Source organism: Anoplophora glabripennis, unplaced genomic scaffold (assembly GCF_000390285.2).
Source record: "Anoplophora glabripennis isolate ALB-LARVAE unplaced genomic scaffold, Agla_2.0 scaffold557, whole genome shotgun sequence".
Classification (NCBI taxonomy): Eukaryota; Metazoa; Arthropoda; class Insecta; order Coleoptera; family Cerambycidae; genus Anoplophora; species Anoplophora glabripennis.
Window position 1 is genome coordinate 69,758 of NW_019416797.1, and position 7,130 is coordinate 76,887.

The 7,130-nt window shown below is 33.7% G+C and overlaps 1 protein-coding gene across 1 annotated transcript in view; it reads left to right on the forward strand.

Moving 5' to 3' along the window:
* The window catches only part of LOC108911529 (solute carrier family 41 member 1), a 134,216-nt gene that overhangs the window by 35,067 nt on the left and 92,019 nt on the right, over positions 1 to 7,130 (forward strand). The window contains exon 2 of the mRNA XM_018716495.2: positions 3,434 to 3,503. The gene's annotated coding sequence lies outside the window, so the exon portion shown is untranslated. The remainder of the gene's footprint in view (positions 1 to 3,433; positions 3,504 to 7,130) is intronic.

The following is a 7,130-nucleotide window of genomic DNA, read 5'->3' on the forward strand; positions in this document are numbered from 1 at the left end:
GTCTCATTTTGTAGATAATTTTACTCCCTATAAGCTGTCTGAGAGTCACTTTTCGCTAAAATTGATGGTTTTCCCTGCAAAGTGAAAAAACTGTTTTCCTCACTTATTTGTTTAAATAGAAAAGTTAGCTAATAAAAGTTTTTGACTCACGAGACGAGAGATGTCTTGTATTATGTTCCTTTAGACAATTTTACAATAATCTAGCGGATAGGACTTTTTTCGAGTTTCTCTTTTATTTTCGCTAATTTTCCTGGTGTATTGAGTATTACTTATTGTTTAAGAATGGAAAACGTTTACATTTATTCAAATGCAAAATATTTATTCTATACTAACTAGGTAAATTACAGAAGCAGGCAAGATTTTAACCCAACAACACGAATGTACTTTCCCAAAGGATTTTAGTGCGCTGAATTCGAATGCTAGGTCCAAATATCTCAATTAGCTTTGGTTTTCGAAATATCCTAACCTAAAAGTAAATCGATTTTTTGACATATCTGAGGTTATGTTACATGGAAAGATAATTTTTTTTGCTGAAACCATCAATGGGGTCTTAAAGTACCTACTATATTTATTCTTTAAAACGCACTTAGATTTACCCCGACATCATTTTCGTCTTTGAGAAATTACTTGTTGAAATTTAGTAGTTTGACTTATTTCTCGATTTTTAGAGTTTATGGGTAAAGGATTTTTGGGCTTAGGATTTATGGGCATAAGGTTTATGAATCCGGCATTGAGGGTATTAACCTCTTTTGCGTGTAAATGTATTTCCAGATTGCGTAAAATATCGTCCAAATATCGAAGTTTAAAACATTTTTTGTAAGTGTATTGCAAAATTTGACGTGATAAAGTATTTTGGAGTTCAGATTCGTGATCAGCTACCCCAAAAATATGTGAGATCCCTACTTCTCGGTGCCGATGAATTTAGGTGCTGTGTTGCCAGTATATTCAAAAATCGAGAAGTCAAACTACTAAATTTCGACATGCGATTTCTCAAAGACGAAAAATTATATCGGTATTAATCCAAGTACGTTTAAGAGTAAGTATAGTACCTACTTTAAGACCGCAGTAATAGTGTTGGCAAAAAAATTTACCTATCCATGCAAAATAACCACAAATATGTCAAAAAATCGCGATTTTGGTACTTTTAGGTTAGAATATCTGGAAAACCAGAGCCAACTGAAAAATTTGAACCTCGGATTCGAATTCAGAGTACCTACCTTTCTCCGGAAAAGTACATTCTGGTTTCTGGCTTAGGGGGTCGGCCAAATTTTATAGGCCTTGTTATTAAGAGAGACTGAAAAGTTTTTCGTATTTAAATACCGACCGTAAATAATACAAAAACTGTTGTGTTGTCGACAAAAAATGTCCGAGACACATTTAGTGATAACATGCCGGTATGCGTCTGATCGGATACCCGAGTGACTAATCTAGTTTTTACTGCGTTTTTAATATGTAGTGAACGATGAGGCATAAACAAATCTTTTTACTTAGACACGTAAATGAATAAGATATTATTTTTAATTTTAAATATTAACAAGTAGGTATTATTTATTTTTTAATAAAAACAAATGTATAAGGATAATGATTGTTTTCGAATGATAGGTTATTCCAATTTAGTATTATTACTATTGTACGTTTTCGCTTTGTTTTATAATTGAATATGAGTTTTTAGTATTACATTCAATTAATTATTCAGTTTAAGGTATGTATACCTTATAGCTGTTTTACATTGACAATTTATTGATCAATCAATTCATGAAGTCGCTTCATCAAGAAATTAGACAAGTGTAATGCACCAAATCTGCTGTCAAATAACTTCATGAATTTATTCATCAAGTTCTTGACGAATTAGAGCAAGTTCTAATTTTCGTCAATTTCTTCGTGAAGTTCGGAAGTACCAACCCAACAGATTTCCACCCTCAGATCAGTAATGAGGTTATGTTATTGGAATATGTAAATAATTGTGTGGCGTCGTGCTANATCCTCCGTACAAGCATAGCTAATCTACGGTCTACCGGCCGCGGGATTCGAAACCCGGGCAGATAGCACACATCGATTTAAGTACTGACTCCTTAAACCGTGCGGCTATCGACCGCTGGTGGTGATTTGATTGGGTATTTCTGCCACTCTGAAAAGAAAAACAATTAGTAACCGTTTGTCAAAAGGATCAGTCAAATTTATACGTATTGTCTTCGGTGCTCCTCTATACTGATTTCGCGGAGGCAGTCTTTTCCTGGGGATTGGTATTTTTTGTGGAGTCATCTTTTTTTAACGTGACGGGCTTCTTCAGCCACGTCAGTCCTGACGGGGACCGACCGGACGGAACCCGACCTACTTCGCGTCCTGCTAGCGGAGCACGATACAAGTTTATTTTTATATTGGATCGTCTTCTTCTTGCCTGAGCCTGTTCGCTTCCTGTAGGGCGTCTTATGGTCGCACCCCGTCGCTGAAACGAATGGCACTGTCTTGGCTTTTCTGGGGCATAGGGGTCGGTACCGGTACTTCACCCTGTGCCCGACGAGTTGCTCCTGTTCTTGTTTCGTTGGGCGAAAGCAACCGTAATCGTTGCAACGCGCACGGCAACGGCAATAAGAGAAGTCATACCACCTGTACCTGTTTTCCCTTGTGAAGTTGTTAACGAATTCTTTTATGGGGTGAACTGTTGGCAGGTGCACAGACAACTGACCCCTGGTATACCTCAGTTACGCGAATAAAATAGAAAAATAAAAATAAACGCGACCTGGAAGGGCAGTTGGTGAAAGTTAAAGTGAAAGTTAAAAGTCGACCGTCGTACGTCGACACTCTGACTCGATTTGACTCTCTCGAGCAAGCGTTCAGTGCTGACCATGATACCTACATAATAATAGCACAGCATATAAGATAATAGTATCATGAGCGCTACAGTGCTGACTATTTACTCGTAAATGTTTGGCCGAAGGGACGCGCGACCTTTCGAGAAATGCGGTGCATCCAAACAAAACTTGCGAAATTTGGCCACGACGATAGTATATAGTTTATAACTAGATTTATGTTTTATATATTCATTGCCAAAATAGGTAAAATTTTCCGCACAATTTTACTTTTTTTTAGCTATACACACTTGCTTTTCCTGCAGCTTCAGTTTAAATACTCAAAACATCTGAAAATTTAAATTTCTCGTTTTCATAGTTAGGTAGGGACTTCTGTTGTTCCCTCTCTAATAATAATAATGACAAGAACAACGACAACCATCACGATAACGACTACTACTAAGAAAAGATAACGATAATAATCATGATGAGGTGTCTACTGTCTGTAGTATTTTTGAAGCCATTAACATAAATTTATTTTTGTTAATTTTTATTGTCACTATATTTAGTCAATACCGTATAGTCGTTACAATCATTGTTGCTTTCATTAATATTGTTATTAACATTAAAATTATTATTTTCAGATCCCACGCTACATTCGCTCTGGATGTTGAGCTCCAACTCTATATATGTCTACAAAAAGTATCGTTGGAGGTAAGTAGATGTATTAGATATTTGATAAGCCCAAAAGACCGCATGTGTTCTTCGGCACGACAAATTTTTAAGGTAGTGTTGATAGTTTAGAAAACTATTACATTTACGTGTACTGAAATAACTTGGACAATATTTGTACAGGGTTATTCATGTAACATTCCACTCCCCTTATCTTTCTTAATTTTCTATATAGGAAAAAATAGTAAATACCAGACTTCTAGGAAACATGTCCTTTAAAGTGGGAAAAAAGGAACTGTTTATCTAAAAACAATTGATGAGCTGATAAAATTATTTAGTTGTTTTACATGCTTTATAATATTTACCGACATACAATTGGTTTTACTGTATTTGCGGTAAAAGTGATTGTTCCAAAAACGAACACGTAGACATGTTATTCGTCTTCGAATGAATGTAAAAAAATAGTAAATAAGCTTAGCTTCTGTATCAGAACGTTTTCCAGACTGATGAACTATTTGCCATTGAACATTCAGATACGTTGAAGAAAAAGTGTTCGGCATAAACCAATAGCTAGAATGTGCTTGCTGCCATTTAAATAAATCCACATGTTCGAAAAGTTGCGGAAAATGCTGGTATTTGCGATGTTTTGTACAAATAATTTTTGTCGATAACAAACATCATGGTGATATCTCAGGAATGTTGATTCATAGAAAAAAAGTAAAAGTAGTAAGGGACAATTTTTGTAGACAATTGTATGATCTACAACTTTTGTCTGATCTATTTTTATGATAGCACATTGTAAACTTACCACTATTTTTTGGTCTATTTTGACCGGATTATAACAGAACATGCTCACAGGAAATACGTTTTGGAGTTAGTGGCCAAGTTTGTGGAGACTGGATCTGTAGGTAATAAAAAGCTCCGAAAGAAATGAAGCAGTAGATGTGGCGGTTCTTGGCCATGTTCCTATATATTCCAGAACGAGATCGAGGCAACTGACAGCTGAATCTGGTTTTGGGCTAATCATAAATTTAATTCATACAAAATTCACCTTGCACAGGAACTTCATCAAGGTGACTTTGACCGCTGACTACAATTTTGTGAAATAATGAGTGAAGGAACTATTTACAATTTTGATTTTATTTTTAATATTTGCTTCTCAGATAAGTGCTCCTTTTCTGTCAATAGTCATAATTGTCATTATTGGTCCGATTTTAAAATATTTTATACACAACATTGGGAAAAATTAAATGTATGGACTGGAATTTTTGGTGAGCATTGTTGGTCCTTTTTTCTTACAAGGGGATGTACCTGGATTTGTTGGAGAACAACATTGATTCATTGATTCATCATCGTTGATAAACATTTTCGAGAATAATGCGAATTATCTCGTTGATATTCCAACAGGATGGAACTCCCCCACCTCCACCCTCATGTTCGGCAAAAATTTATTTCACTCCACCTACTTTCCTTCCAGATCTACACCAATGCATTGTCAACTAATGCCGCCAAGTTACTCCAGAAATGTTACAAAATGTGCGGGAATTAACCTGTTTTGTGAACAAATTATAAATTGTTCTACGAAATAGACACTAGGGATGGTAGTAGAATAAAGATTATGGAAACATACGGACCAGAGCTATAATGAACAATTTCATTTACTGTATATCATTAATATCACTATTCATTTTTAAACGGGTCTCTAAACCCTTTCTTACAAACATAATCGTAAATATTAAGATTATTTCTACAGCAGTTGAAGATTGATTTGAAACTATGTACATATCAGAGATAATTGACCAACTGATTCGCGACCTTGATATATTCTATTCACGGAAACTGACATTCTAACCATGATCATCGTTAGAAATTAAACCTGCCTTGCCTAAAAAGAAATTTATATTCTCAAATAAACTTTCTAGAAAAAGGTGTCGTCCGGAACCCTTATTTTTCAAGCCATATTTTTTTATCGTTCAGTAAATATTTAATGAAATAAAAATCACTTCGACATTGGTCGCAGTGTAAATTAAAATACAATGAAATGTACTGTGCCTCACTTCACTTATTTCTTGTGGTTTAGTACTTCGCTATTACAAGAAAACATGTAAAGTGACCATAAAAATTTTATGATCGGGAGGGGAATGATTTTTATCGATCACGATCTGCTCATAAAGTGCCATCGTAGGAATACCAACAATTCCGATAATAACTGGTGAAATGCGTTATAATATGAAAATTTAAAATGAGTTTATGGTTTTCGAAATGTAGTGACATGCCGAAATATTTTTCTGTTTTCTCAACGTAAAATTTGTGATTAAACAAAATATTTTTATGCAGGATTATATAACATTTTTAATATAACTTTAATGGCGGTTTCCATGTCACAAAATAACCCTTTGTTTTCAATATACAGGGTGTTCAAAATTGATAAAAGCACGTGGTATATTTCAGTCGCAACAAATTGGAATATTAATAATATATTGTATAAAGTTAATTATTTCTGGAAAAGTTTTAGTTTTTTCTTTAATTTAATGAGGGATAATTATTATAAATAATAATAATTACGCGATTAAAAAATTTTTATAATGTATATTTACGCTGAAAACAAAATATTTTCAAATCATTATTTAAACCCTATTTTGAACCACTTCTGACCGTGGCGGCGTGGATTCATTCCCATCTCTCAAGTTAACACGATGTCGGCCTGAAGCGACGTTGCCAAATTTAAATATTTTTCCTAGTATCATAAATTGACTATTTTAAAACTCATGTTTTTTCTTGCTCACTTCAACCAATAATAATTTAAAATGTTAAAATACGTAATGAATGATATAAATTATACAGGGTGCCTCACGGTGACGAGATATTAGATATATTTTAAAGACTACTTTGATTTTAATTTTAAAAATTTGGGCAATAGTGTTTTCGGGCATACCCTTCGCAACTAAAATAATGGCGTCCACCTAACTCTTCCGGTTATACCGGAAGTTGAGTAATCTTCTTTATTTTAAGCGAAACACCCTGTATATTATTGCAATTTTGTATTGTACGTCAATTTTTAGGCGAACTTTCATAAAGGTTTCGTATTCTTAAAGTTAACAGATTTTGATATATTTAATTGTTTTCAACAAAAATTTAAAAAGCACTGCCCAATTAAAAAAGATGTATATTTTACAATAATAAAGTTAGAGCGATACAATTTATAGGGGATATAACTAAAACTCTAGCTTCCCTGAGATAATTTCAAAATGATTTAATTTCATATAGGGTGGTAGAAAATTAATGCCGAATTTAGTCAACTTTAAACCATTTTAACTTATTTTTTTAAAATGTAACACCCCGTATATTTTTGCGCAACCTGATGAACTATTTTATTCTCTTTCTAGTGGAAGTTCAAAACAAGCACCTAATCTGTCACCAGTTTATTATTGTCAATTTAACACATACAGTGAATGTTTATTTGTAGACCAAGCAAATTAAATTTTTACTCGAAAAAAGTCCTATCCTCTAGATTATTGTAAAATTGTCTAAAGGAACATAATACAAAACATCTTTCGTCTCGTGAGTCAAAAACTTTTATTAGCTAACTTTTCTATTTAAACAAATAAGTGAGGAAAACAGTTTTTTCACTTTGCAGGGAAAACCATCAATTTTAGCGAAAAGTGACTC